The sequence below is a fragment of the Dasypus novemcinctus genome, chromosome 13 (assembly GCF_030445035.2).
Source record: "Dasypus novemcinctus isolate mDasNov1 chromosome 13, mDasNov1.1.hap2, whole genome shotgun sequence".
Lineage (NCBI taxonomy): Eukaryota > Metazoa > Chordata > Mammalia > Cingulata > Dasypodidae > Dasypus > Dasypus novemcinctus.
The window spans coordinates 13,272,926-13,286,086 of record NC_080685.1 but is presented as its reverse complement, the minus strand read 5'-3'; the positions used below and the strand labels follow the sequence as shown (position 1 = coordinate 13,286,086).

General features: G+C 41.1%; 1 pseudogene; it reads left to right on the top strand.

The window, feature by feature from the left end:
- The first annotated feature begins 11,506 nt into the window (after positions 1–11,506).
- Positions 11,507–12,853, top strand: LOC101432968 (SH2 domain-containing protein 4A pseudogene; annotated as a pseudogene).
- The last annotated feature ends 308 nt before the right edge of the window (positions 12,854–13,161 follow it).

Genomic DNA, 13,161 nt, shown 5'->3' with positions numbered 1-13,161 from the left:
CTAACCTGATGGTCCGTTTCACTGCCACTTGCTGCAGATGCCCCCCGTTTCTGCAGACTGTGACTCCACAGAGCCGCCGCCCTCCCAGGGGCGCAGTCCCTGAGTCTGAGGAATTGGCTGATTCTGTTGAAACACTGCGGTGGGCACTTGTGGCAAGAGCAAGCTTACGCGGCAGTACCAGGAGTTAACTGAGGGGTCTTCTTTAGGATTCCTACAGAAGCTCACACTTTGAGGGAGCCAACATGTTTGAATCCCAGTGGGGGGCTGTGTGGGCATCAAGTTGTTGCCATGAAATCACACTTTTATTGCCTCTTCATCCTGTATCCGACAGCCCTTGGTTATCATAAAAGTAACCTTTTATTGCCCCGCCTTGTTTTTCTTACCAGTTTGGTAACTGTGGAAGCTTGTGGGGAGAGTCTGGACGGCAGCTGGGGCTGGCGTGAAGCCAAGCAGGCCAGACTCTAAGCCTCAGGCACGTATGCCAGCCAGTGCTGACTGCCCCTCTGCTCTGCCGTAACTCTCCACCATTCCTGTTAAAATAAGCAATGCTCCTCCACGGATCTAAAACCCTCTTATCAACCACGTTTTGGGAAGTATGGATTTAAAGGTATAAACAAAGTTTCTGGAAACCATGGCCTGAAGATAATCTCATCCCAATCCCTTCATTTGATAGAACTGAGGCTCAGAGATGATGGGGAACACACATTATTACAGCTGATCCTCATCACAATCTCTCAAAGAAAATATTACTCTCATTCAACAGAAGACTGAGACCATCATAGCTAAGTAGTTTAATAATGGCCACCCGGCTAGTTGGCAGCAGAGCTGGGCTAGAATTCACATCTTCTGACTTCTAAGTCTGTTCTTATCTAGTAGCCCGAGATGGATTTTTTTAAGATTTATTTTTTATTTATTTCTCTCCTCTTCCCCGCCCCCTCCAGTTGTCTGCTCTCTGTGTCCATTCACTGTGTGTTCTTCTGTGACTGTTTCTATCCTTATCAGCGGCACCAGGAATCTGTATTTCTTTTTGTTGCGTCATATTGTTGTGTCAGCTCTCCGTGTGTGGCGCCATTCCTGGGCAGGCTGCACTTTCTTTCGCACTGGGCGGCTCTCCTTACGGGGTGCACTCCTTGCGCATGGGGCTCCCCTACACGGGGGACACCTCTTATGGTCATCAGCACTGCGCATGGGCCAGCTCCACACAGGCAAAGGAGGCCCGGGGTTTGAACCGCGGACCTCCCATATGGTAGGCAGACGCCCTATCCATTGGGCCAAGTCTGCTTCCCCCGAGATCCATTTTAAAGGTAGACAGTTCTGGGTCTTATTCTAGGACCAAACACAGGCCATATTCCCTTTTTTTCCCCAGGGCATAGACTTTTTTTTTTAACTTTATTTTTCACATTTAATAACTGAATATATAAACAATTAAAAACCGAAAAGAAAACAAAGTTGATGAAAAACATACATTTCTCAATTAAATGTACTGGACACATATAAAATATTTTGAATCATACAATATGGTACACGATGTATTTGGTTCATAGTAGCGAAATCATACAGTATTTGTCCTTTTGTGTCTGGCTTGCTTCGCTCAACATAATGTCCTCTAGGTTCATCCATGTTGTCTTATGCTTTACCACTTCATTTCTTCTTACAGCTGCAGAATATTCTATTGTGTGAAAAGGCCACAGTTTGTTAATCCACTCATCCATTTATGGACACCGGGGTTGTTTCCAACTTTTGGCAATCATGAATAATATTGCTATGAACACTGCTGTGCAGATGTCTGTTTGTGTCACTGCTCTCAGTTCTTCTGGGTATATACCCAGTAGTGATATTGCAGGGTCATGTGGCAAGTCTATATTAAGTTTCTTTTTTTTTTTTTTTTTAAAGATTTATTTATTTATTTATTTCTCTCCCCTTCTCTCCCCCCACCCCAGTTGTCTGTTCTCTGTGTCTATTTGCTGCGTGTTCTTTGTTCGCTTCTGTTGTTGTCAGCGGCACGGGAATCTGTGTTTCTTTTTGTTGCATCATCTTGTTGTGTCAGCTCTCCGTGTGTGCAGCACCATTCTTGGGCAGACTGTACTTCCCTTAGTGCTGGGCGGCTCTCCTTACAGGGCGCACTCCTTGTGCGTGGGGCTCCCCTGTGCGGCACAGCACTCCTTGTGTACATCAGCACTGCACGTAGGCCAGCTCCACAAAGGTCAAGGAGGCCCCGGGTTTGAACCGCGGACCTCCCATGTTGTAGACAGACTCCCTAACCACTGGGCCAAGTCTGCTTCCCAATATATTAAGTTTCTTTAGGAACTGCCAAACAGTCCTCCACAGTGCCTGTACCAGTCTGCATTCCCACCAAAAGTGATTAAGTGTTCCTATCTCTCCTCATCCTCCTCAACACTTGTAGTTCTCTGTCTTTTTAATAGTGACCATTCTGGTAGGTGTGAAATGATATCTCATTGTAGTTTTGATTTGCATTTCCCTAATCATGGTGATGTTGACCATTTCTTCATGTGTTTTTTTTTGCCATTTGTATTTCTTCTTTGGAGAAATGTCTATTCAAGACTTTTGCCCATTTTTTAATTGGGCTGTCTTTTTATTGTTGAGTTGTAACATCTCTTTATATCCTGGATATTAAACCCTTATTAGATACGTGATTTCCAAATATTTTCTCCTATTGAGTTGGATGACTTTTCACCCTTTGACAAAGTTTTTTGAGGTACAAAAGTATTTAATTTTACAGAGGTCCCATTTGTCTATCTTTTCTTTTGTTGCATGTGCTTTGAATGTAAGGTCCAAGAAACTACCACCTACTACAAGGTCGTGAAGATGTTTCCCTACATTTTCTTCTAGTAGTTTTATGGTCCTGGCTTTTATATTCAGGTCTTTAATCCATTTTGAGTTGATTCTTGTATAGGGAGTGAGATAGGTGTCCTCTTTCATTCTTCTGGTTATAGATAACTAGTTGTCACACCACTATTTGTTGAAGAGACTTGTTTTGACCCATTAATATTAACTTGGTAGGTTTGTCAAAAATCAATTGACTGTATAGGTGAGGGTTTATTTCTGGGTTTTCAATTCTATTCCACTGATTGATGTGTCTCTCTTTATGTCAGTACTATGCTGTTTTGACCACTGTAGCTTTGTAATATGTTTTGAGGTCAGGCAGTGAAATTCCTCCCATGTATCTCTTGTTTTTTAGAATGCTTTTAGCTAGTCAGATGCACTTTCCCTTCCAAATGAACTTGGCAATTGCCTTTTCTAGTTCTGTAAAGTAAACTGGTGGGATTTTGATTGGTAATGCATTAAATCTATAAATCAGTTTGGGTAAGATTGACATCTTCACGATAATTATTCTTCCAATCTATGAACACGGAATGTCTTTCTGTTTAGGCCTTTTAAATTTTCTTTTAGCATTGTTTTGTAGTTTTCTGCATATAGGTTCTATACTGCTTTAGTTAAATTAACTCCTAGGTATTTGAGTCTTTTTGTTTCTATTGAAAATGGATTTTTTCCCCTGATTTCCTCCTCAGTTTTTTCAGTACTAGTGTACAAAAACATACTGATTTTTGTGTGTTGATCTTGTATCCTGCCACTTTGCTGAACTCAATTATTGGCTCAAGTACCTTTGTAGTGGATATTTCAAGATTTTCTAAGTATAAGTCATGTCATCCAAAAACAGTAAGAGTTTTACTTCCTCTTTTCCTATTTGGATGCCTTTAATATTTTTTTTCCTTGTCTAATTGCCCTAGCTAGAACTTCTAGTACAATATTGAATAATAATGGTGACAGTGGGCATCCTTGTCTTGTTTCTGATCTTAGAGGGAAAGCTTTCAACCTTTCCCCATTGACTATGCTTTGGCTATGGGTTTTTCATGTACACCTTTTATCAGATTGAGGAATTTTCCTTCTATTCCTATCTTTTGAAGTATTTTTATCAAAAAAGGATGTTGCATTTTGTAGAATGCCTTTTTGTGTTGATTGAGATGATCGTGTGATTTTTTTTTCTTTAATTTGTTAATGTGGTGTATTACATTGATTGATTTTCTTATGTTGAACCAGCTTTGCATACCAGGAATAAATCCCACTTGGTTGTGAAGTATAAGTATTTTGATTTGCTGTTGGATTCAATTTGCAAGTATTTTGTTCAGAAGTTTTGTATCTATGTTCATTGGAGAGATTGGTCTGTAATTTTCTTTTCCTGTAGTATCTTTATCTGGCTTTGGTATTAGGGTGATGTTGGCTTCATAAAATGTGTTGGGTAATTTTCCCTCCTCAATTTTTTGGAAGAGTTTAAACAGGATTTGTGTTAGTTCTTTTTGAAATGCTTGGTAGAATTCAGCTGTGAAGTCATCTGGTCCTGGACTTTTCTTTGCCTAGAGATTTCTGATGATGGATTCAATCTCTTAAATGTCATTGGTTAGTTAAGTTCTTGTATTTCTTGTAGCATCAGTGTAGGTTGGTTGTGCATTTCTAGGAATTTGTCCATTTCATTTAAGTTGTCTTGTTTGTTGGCATACAGTTTCTCATAATATCCTCTTATGATTCTTTTTATTTCTGTGGGGTCAGTTTTAACTAACCCCCCCCACCCCCCGTCCTTTCATTTCTGATTGCGTTTATTTGCATCTTCTCTCTTTTGTTCTTTGTTAGTCTAGCTAGGGGTTTGTCAGTTTTATTGATCTTCTCAAAGAATCAGCTTTAGGTTTTATTGATTTTCACTATTGCTTTTTGTTCTCAATTTCATTTATTTCTGCTCTAATCTTTATTATTTCTTTCCTTCTGCTTGCTTTGGGATTGGTTTGCTGTGGTTTTTCTAGTTTCCCTAGTTGTTCAGTGAAATCTTTGAGTTTAGCTCTTTCTTCTTTTTTAATATCGCCATTTAGGGTTATAAATTTCTCTCTGAAGACTATGCCTTTGCTGTATTCCAAAAGTTTTGATACATTGTGTTCATTTTCATTTGTCTCAATATATTTACTGATTTCACTTACAATTTCTTCTTTGAGCCACTGATTATTTAGAAGTGTGTTGTTCAGCCTCCACACATTTGCAAATTTACTTTTTTCCTCTCTATTATTGATTTCCAGGTTCATTCCATTATGACCTGAGAAGGTGCTTTGTATAATTTTAATCTTTTTATATTTATTGAGAACTGCATTGTGCCCTAACATGTGGCCTATCCCAGAGAAAGATCCATGGGCAGTTGAGAAGAATATATAACTTGCTGAGTTTGGATGTAGTGTTCAGTCTATGTCTCTTAGGTCTAACTCATTCATCATATTGCTCAAGTTCTCTGTTTCCTTGTTAATCTTCTGTCTAGTTGTTCTACCTAATGATGAGAGTGGAGTGTTGAAGTCTCCAATAATTAGAGGTGCCTATTTCTCCCTTCAGTTTTGCCAGAGTTTGTGTCATGTATTTTGAGGCACCCTGGTTTGGTGCATAGATATTTTTGATTGTTATACCTTCACGGTGGATTGTTCTTTTATTAATATATAATGGTCTTCTCTATCTCATAAATTTTAAAGTCTGTTTTGTCTCTTATTAGTATAACTACCCTTGCTCTTTTCTGGTTACTATTCACATGTAGTATCTTTTTCCAACCTTTCACTTTCAGCTGGTTTGTATTCCTGGGTCGAAGGTGAGTTTCTTGTAAGCAACAAATGGATGGTTCATGTTTTGTTATCCATTTTGTCAGCCTGAATCTTTTAACTGGGGAGTTTAACCCATTCACATTCAATGATATTACTGTAAATGCACTATTTACTTCCTCCATACTATTCTTTGGTTTGCATTTGTCATATCTTATTTTTGTCCATCTTTTTACTCTTTTGGTTATTGTTTCTGCTATTTTTTCTAATACTCTCCTCCAAGACTGTCTCTCCTGTCTTTCTCTTTCAGGTTCTAAGGCTTCCTTGAATATTTCCTGCAAACATGGATTCTTTCTAGCAAACTCTCTTAATTTCTGTTTGTTTGTGAATATTTTATACTCACCTTCATATTTGAAGGACAATTTTGCTGGATAAAGAGTTCTCAGCTGGCAGTTTTTCTCTTTCAGTATTCTAATTGCATCATATCACTGTCTTCTTACCTCTGTGGTTTCTTAAGAAAATCTGTGCTAAGTCTTACTGGACATCCCTTGTAGGTGATGGTTTGCTTCTCCCTTTCTGCTCTGAGAATTTTCTCTTTATCCTTGACATTTGACATTCTGCATAGTATGTGTCTTGGAATAGGTCTATTTGGATTTATTCTGATCGGTTTACACTGAGCTTCTTGGACATTTAAGTTCATTTTTTACATGAAAGTTGGGAAATTTTCAGCTGTGATTTCCTCAAATACTCTTTCTGCCCCTTTTCCCTTTTCTTCTCCTTCTGGAACCCCCATGACATGTATGTTGTTGCGTTGCATTTTGTCATTCAACTCTCTGAGCCCCTGCTCAGTTTTTTCCATTCTTTTCTCTCTCTGTTCTTTCTCCCTTCAAATTTAGCTGTTCTGTTTTCAATGTCACTTATTCTTTCTTCTATCATTTCAAGTCTTCTGTTGTATGCCTCTAATGTGTTTCTGATTTCACCTATTTTGTCTTTCATTTCCATGAGTTCTGTTACTTTTCTGTTCAGGATTTCAATTCTTCATTGTGCTCACTCAATGTCTTCCTAGTGTTATTTATCTCTTTAACCATATTGTCTTTCAACTCATTAATTTGAATTTGGAAATTTGTGTGTACCTGACTGATTAGTTTTCTCAAATTCAGCATCTCTTCTGGGGCTTTGATGTATTCCATTTTTGGGGACACATCTTCTATTTTCTTAGTATGGCTCATAATTTTTTGCTGATATCTAGGCATCTGATTAGGATGTAGTTTACTCAGATGCTCAATTTCTTTTTCTATGGTAGGGATTTAGTGGCAGGAGGCTGTGTGTTACCACTGCTCTTTGATTCTTGACTCAACCTGGATTGCTAGGATTGTCCTGCTGGTTGCTCAAAACTGGGCACTAGACCAGTAATTGGTTGTAGAGTCGCTTCTTAGGGCCTGGGGGATGGAGGCTATAGAGGTCAGAAAAAGCCTCTCCTACTTATTAATTTTCTTGAGTGCACTTCCTTGGTCTGCCAGCCAATGGCGCTCTTTGGCAGTTCTCAGTTCAATGCTTGGTCGGAGTTTCTTTGTTGCAACACCAACCGGATCAATGTGATAGAGCTCCCTGTCTACAAGGTTATGAGCCTTGTAATTCAAACTTTCTCTGGGACAGTTCTCCAGCCTTCTCTGGCAGCTCCCTCCCTTTTCCTGGGTTGCAAATATTTCTACTTCCCTCTGAGTGCTCAACAATCAATTCCCGTTAGTAGATAAGGAGACTGAGAGGCTCAGATCTCTTTAGTCCCTTGGCTGCTCTCAAGGCAAACAATGGTGCAGCCCCACCCAGCCTGGAAGGGCTCCTAGAACACAGCAGCCCAAATTTGTGAGTCAAAAGCTGAGTGTGCCCTCTCTCTCCCGTTTCCTGGGATGTCCTTAGCAATTAGTCCCAGCTAGAAGAGAGGGAGATTGTGAGGTTTGGATTTCTCCAGTCCTTAGCTGGCTCCCAGGCAAACTACAGTGTGGTCCCACCTGTCCTGGAAGGGCTGGTGGGTGGGACACAGCAGACCAAATTTGTGGATCAGAAGCTGAGTCAGCCTGAGGCTGTGTCCCTCTCTCTGCTCCTTCCTGGGGTGGTAGATCCCTGTAGCCCCCTTTGTAGCTGCAGGCCCAGAGACCTGAGAATTCTCCAGTGTCTTTAATGTGGAGGGATGGTGCCAGCAACAGCTGCCACTAGTTTCAACTCACAGTTCTGTCATCGCGATTTCCCTCCTTTGTCCCTCTCTCCTCTTAACAGTGTTCAGCCTTTGTCTGGTGTCCTAAACCCTGGAAGATCTTTTTTCAGGCTGTTTCAGCCTACCCTCTAGCTATTTTTTCTGGAGGAGAAGAGATTCCTATATCTTTCTAGTCCACCATCTTCCCAGAAGTCCCTCAGTGCATAGACTTTAAAGTCATTCTTCCACACTTTTTCCACGGGGCCAGATGTCTGAATCACTCAGTTCTGCTCTATACATGGAATGTTCCACATTAGATCACTTAAAAAATGGGTTTTAAAATATTAAAGGGAAATATATATGCATTTCCAAAGTCAAATGAATCCGTAGCGTGCTGGAGAAGTCATGTAAACAATAAATATATAAAATACAGCCTGTCTCAGATGAATGAAATCCCTTTAGACTTTGTGGGTTTAAACATGTATTTATGTCCACAAACATGTGCCTATTCAATGTTATGAGAGCTAACAATAAAATAGGTTACTTATAGGCTTGGAGATCAGAGAAAAATCTAGTCCCCCAGGCAATATAACCCATGGTCTTTCCTTAAATGCCCCATGTCCAACAAGAATGTGGAATTGAAAATTGTTTGAATCACCAGCAGACTGCAAATTCTTTAAGGACAGAAACCATGCCTTAGTTATCTTTGAATCCCCACTGCCTATCATACTGTTGTCCATATAGCAGGTGCTCAATACATATTTGTTGAATGAATGAGAATATGTGAATGCCAACACCTACCACAGACACGAAACTTGTCTGTTTCTTTGTACTCCAGGGCTTAGGACCCCAGTGATTCTCCAGAGGCAGTGGCTCTTGGGTTACAGTTGTCTCCAGGGCAACTCCAGGATAGTTGATTGGCAGAGTGAAGATGATGGATACTCCTGGGTTGCAGCAGTCTAAGTGTGAGATAAATTCCTGGACTCAGGAGGAGGCACTACAACACAGAGACCTTGGCCAATTTTTCCAAACCTAATTTGATACCACTGAGTTTAGAATCTTCGACTTGATTTATGTTTTTCACCTAAGATAAACTGGATCGACACAGGTTCCTTTTTATTTTTTTATGGCTTTATTAAAGAAGTTGTGGGTCTACAAAATGATCATACATAAAATTCAGGATTCCCCTACACCATTCTACCACTAACACTTTGCATTGGTATGGAACATTTGTTATAATTGTTGATAGCCCATTTTTATACTTGTACTATTAATTAAAGTCCATGTTTTAACCGAGGGTTCATTGTGTAATGTAGTTCCATGGATTTTTAAAAATATTTTTATTCTGTTACCATATATACAATCTAACATTTCCCCTTTTATTCATATTCAGTGCTGGTAATTGCATTCAAAATGTGCTACCATGATCACTATCCATTACCAAGGCATTTCCATCATTCCAAATAGGAACCTTGTACATTTCAAACCTTAATTTCCTATTTCCATTCCCCCCCAGCCCCCCCGTAACATGTATTATATATATTTTTGACTCTATGAATCTGCTTTTTCTAATTGCTCCAAATCAGACATATCATTTGTGTCTGGCTTATTTCACTCAACATGATGTCTTCAAGGTTCATCCATGTTGTTGAATGTATCAGGAAATCAATCCTTTCTATATCTGAATAATATTCCATTGTACATATATACCACATTTCATTTATCCATTCATCGGTTGATGGACACCTGGTTTGCTTCAATCTTTTAGCAATTGTGAATAATGCCACTACGAACATCAGTGTGTAAATATCTGTTAGAGTCCCTGCTTTCAATTCTTTGGGGTATATGCCTAGTAGTGATATTACTGGGTCATATGATAATTATATTCTCAGCTTTCTGAGGAACTAATTGCCAAGCTGTCTTTCACAAAGCATTTATCACTGGCAGCATTTTACATTGCTACCAGTAATAAATGAGTGTTTCTATTTCTCCCAATCCTTTCTAACACTTGCTATTTTTCATTTTTCAAAATAGTACCCACTCTGGGAAGTGGTTTTGGCTCAACTGATAGAGCATCCACCTACCACATGGGAAGTCCAGGGTTCAAACCCAGAGCCTCCTGACCCATGTGGTGAGCTGGCCCATGCGCAGTGCTGATGCACGCAAGGAGTACTGTGCTACGCAGGGGTGTCCCCCGTGTAGGGGAGCCCCATGTGCAAGGAGTGCACCCCATAAGGAGAGCTGCCCCATGTGAAAAAAGCACAGCCTGCCCAGGAGTGGCACTGCACACATGTAGAGCTGACACAGCAAGATGACACAACAAAAAGAAACACAGATTCCCGGTGCCACTAACAAAACTCCAAGTGGACATGGAAGAACACACAGTGAATGGACACAGAGAGCAGACAACAGGGGGTGGGGGGTGGGAAGGGGAAGAGAAAATAAATTAAAAAAACAAAGGGAAACGGACTAGGCCTAGTGGTTAGGGCATCCGTCTACCACATGGAAGGTCCATGGTTCAAACCCCGGGCCTCCTTGACCCTTGTAGAACTGGCCCATGTGCAGTGCTGATGCGTGTAAGGAGTGCACCTTGTAAGGAGAGCCGCCCAGTGTGAAAGAAAGTGCAGCCTGCCTAAGAATGGTGCCACCCACACTGAGAGCTGACACAACAAGATAACACAATAGAGACACAGATTCCCGTGCAGCTGACAACAACAGAAGCAGACAAAGAAACAGGACGCAGCAAATGGACACAGAGCAAAGACAACCGGGGTGGGGAGGGGAGGGGAGAGAAATAAATAAATAAATCTTTAAAAAAAAATAGTTCCCATTCTAATGGTGTTAAATGGTTTCTCATTGTGAGCTTTGATTTTCATTTCCCTGATGTCTAAAAAAAAAAGATGATGAACATCTTTTCAGGGGCTTTCTGATCATTTATATATCTCTTTGAACAGATGTCTGTTCAAGTCTTTTTGCCAATTTTTAAATTGGGTTGTCTGTCTTTTTGTTGTTTAGGTGAAGGATTTCTTTTTATATACTGGATATTAATCCTTTATTGGATATGTGGTTTCCAAATATTTTCTCCTATTGTGAATGTTATCTTTTTACTTTCATGATAAAGTTCTTTGAGGAGCAAAAGCTTTTAATTTTGGTGAGGTCCCATTTATTTTTTCTTTTGTTGTTTGTGCTTTGCGTATAAAGTCTAAGAAACCATTACTGTTAGGTCCTGAAGATGCTTTCTTATGTTTTCCTCTAGGAGTTTGATAGCTCTGGCTCCTATATTTAGGTCTTTGATCCTTTTTGAGTTGATTTTTATGTATGGAGTGAGGTATGAGTCCTCCTACTTTTTTTTGCAAATAGAAATCCAGTTTTCCCAGCACCATTTGTTAAAGACACTATTCTTTCCCAGTTGAGTTGTCTTTGCCCCATTCAAAACCAAAAAATCAGTTGGCCAGGAGGTGTGGGGCTGAGCCAGCGAGCGTGCCTGCGGCAGGCAGCTGGTGTCTGCCGTCTGGAGCAGCTGGCTGGGTTTGGTGAATGCTACTTTGGACAGGATCTTTGGTGTTAGATCCCAGAAGCCAGATCACTGAAGCAGTCAGTCAGGAATTCTGGGCTGTTTGAGTCTCTGTGAAGTTTTGTGGGCACGACAAGTACTAGCCCAAGTGGAGGCACACCTGGAAGCCATTTTCAGGAACTTTTGCCACAGGTGTAAGAAGACTGCAGTAATGCAAAGATGCTGAAACAGAAACTGTAGGAGATGTTCATAGACCCTGATCTACTGGCAGAGCTCAGCGAAGAGCAGAAACAGATGCTGTTCTTCAAGATGAGGGAGGAACAGATCTGATGATGGAAAGAAAGAGAAGCAAGAATGGAAAAATAAGAAGCCCTTGCCAGTGAAATCCAGACCCAAAGAAGAGAATGGTAAATCTGTTCATTGGAAACTGGGAGGTGATAAGTCTGGGTCTGGGTGATGGCTGAACACCACCTAGATAAGCCCTAATGATGTGCTCTGTAATGAAATTATTGCTGAGAGGGCCCAGCTGAAAGCAGAGCAGAAAGCAGAAGAGCTCAGAAAAACTCAGGCTAGAGAAGCCACAAGCAGCTTGAAAACAAAATCACAAAACTGTGATCTGCAAGCACCAAATAACAGGGAGAATCAGGACATCTGTAAGAAAGTGGCAGAAGAGAAGAAACCAGGGGGAGGATCTAGACCAGCACCAGCCTTGAAGAAGATAAACTCCAATCAGCCTCCAGTTCTTCAAGAAATAGTCAATATACGTTGGCAGATTCTATCAAATGTATGAAGTCATGTGGATTTCACCAGAAAACAGAATCCATGAAGACAAAACAAGGTAAAGAAGTAAAACAAACAGGGGAAGAGAAAACCAAGCAGATTTACAAGAAAGGAAAGAAGACTCCAAGGACAGGCATCACTGTGAAAATGCAAAGCAGCTGATAAGAAGAGTCACTCCTTGGCTGAGTGAGCTCTGGAAGCTTATAAGAGGTTATCCCTAGAGGCCCAAAAAAGGAAGGAGCAGTGAGGAGCAGTGAGGGACTGCAGAGCCCCCCAAGTGTTGCAGAGGATACACTCCCCCTTCCATCCAAGCCTTAATTCTTAGACCTGGTGGGATACCCTAGAAAACCTCTTAGAAATCAGGGAGTGATGAGGACAGCATCCAGCTCTGCCCAGGAGGACATCATCCTATGGCTTAAAGAGGAACAGCTACAGCTGCGAGGGGGCTATCAGAAAACTTCATGGTTCCCTGGGATTCTCACACTACAGAGAGCAGAGGAACTTCTGAGCACAGGGGAGCCAGGCAGGTTCCTGATCCGAGTCAGTGAAAAGATCAAAGGCTATAACCTGTCCTATCTGTCCAAGGACAGCTGCAAACATGCCCTCCTAGATGCCTCTGCCGCCTCCTACAGCTTCCTGGGCATGGACCAGCTCCAGCATGCTGCCCTGGCCGACTTGGAGGAATATCACAAGGAGGAACCCGTAACTTTCCTGGGGAAAGAGCTCCTCCTTCATCCCTGCGGGCAGCAGGAGCAACTGTCCAACAACCTGGAGCTCTTTGAATGACAGGCTCCACCTGTGTAATCCTACAACTCCCAACTGGGCATCCTGTGGACAACCCTCCTGAAATGGACATTTTTGTGTGGAGCCAAAATCATCCAGCAGCAGAGCCAATGGCAACCACCTGAGTCCGTATTGAAAGCTCTCTTCTGCACAAACTCTGGGGTTCAACATTAAGAGAAAATTACCTCTGCATCATATGTACTCAAAAGTAAAGGGCGAAGATTCCCCATTCCAGCAAGTAGTTGAAATGGTATCTCATCAAGGGATATCCTAACCTGTTCCTTAGTTCCTCTCTCTCTCTCATGCACGCC